Here is a 1,426-nt window from a genome sequence, read left to right on the forward strand (position 1 = left end):
TGGCGCTCTCATCACAACGTACTTAACCCCGGCAACCGGCACATTAGAGCCTGACTCCGCAAAACCAGAAACCTCTAATATTTACTTGAATACCTAGCTTTGCCTCCAAAAACCCACAGTATTCTTTCAGGAAAGCCCTACGTGTAACAGCAGGGATCAACGGAACAGGTCCAGCCAGGGGAAAACCAGGACAGAGCAGGGCAAGCGATGGTTATCGCCTCAGCTGAGGAGAAGATGAAGTTACAGCCCGTAAAACCAGGCAAGACGGAGAGCTGGGTATCCATCAGTAGGTACGGATATACATACCTACTATGGATTCCTGCTACAGGTAGGAAGGAAGCACTAGAGATCCAGTCAATCCACGCAACCCTGTGCCAGTATCTACTGCCAGTAAAATCCATACGGAGATTTCTAGTTCCTGAAGTCTGGCAGGGCACTGGGAGACGGCACAGGTACCACAGCCACGAGCCCGCGGGGTAAGTCAGCCGTCAGCACTACAGCAACCTGAGTCAGCAGCCCCGGTGCTCCTGGTCTCTTCCTGCAGAGCTTTGTGCTGGAGCCCCGTTACACCGGGGCTTAAGGAGTGCCTTGCCATCACTGGGATGACAGTGCCAAGGTCAGGGCCTGGAATTGTGGAGAAACATGGTTGTCGCTGCGAGAAGCGGCGACCGTGATCCCAGACCCGTAGCGCCGACCGGTCTGGAGACAGTAGGAACGGGTTTACCCCGGGTGAGAAAACCCACTTCAGCCTAAGGGCGACTTCCAGCTACGAGCTGGCCACGTGCATCCGGCTGCACCTCAGAGCCGGGCCCAAAAGACCCCCCGGACAGGGGAACTCGGCACCTGCTCGCTGGGTCCCACAAGCTGCCTGGGCAAAAGCATCTTCGGGAACCGAGCAATTGTGTGTGCCAGTCTCCCACCTCCCGTACGTCCAGTCACGGAAGCACCTCCACGCCTTTTCCTTCGGAGTGGAGAAAGGGAGTTAACTTCCACATCTGACAAGCCGTTTCCCTCTCGAGCAGCTCCTGGATAGCTCTGCCGATGCAGGTCTCTTCCACCTTCCCCACTAGCCACAGCACCCGCCCGCGTGCGTAAGCGTTCTAAGCTCTACGGGATGGAAAGATCAGGTTACAATTAAACAGAGCTCGAAAATCACCCAGAGGAAGAGCAAGAGAGATGGTTTTATTCTAGTCATGGAGACCTTCATTATACAGAAACGATAATTTATTTCAGCTGATAAACAAGAGTGACAGGTAGATCACAAACTGCAGCACAGCTACTACCAGCACTGAGACAGTTCACCCACAAGTCTGGGGTAATACAATAACCCAACTGCACACAGCAGAAAATTTAAACAATCAGCTCAAAAAACTCAACATCAGGATTTGGTTAACTTCTGGGATGTGTGTGTATATATATATGTATA

Source organism: Eurypyga helias, unplaced genomic scaffold, assembly GCF_000690775.1.
Source record: "Eurypyga helias isolate BGI_N326 unplaced genomic scaffold, ASM69077v1 scaffold28351, whole genome shotgun sequence".
Lineage (NCBI taxonomy): Eukaryota > Metazoa > Chordata > Aves > Eurypygiformes > Eurypygidae > Eurypyga > Eurypyga helias.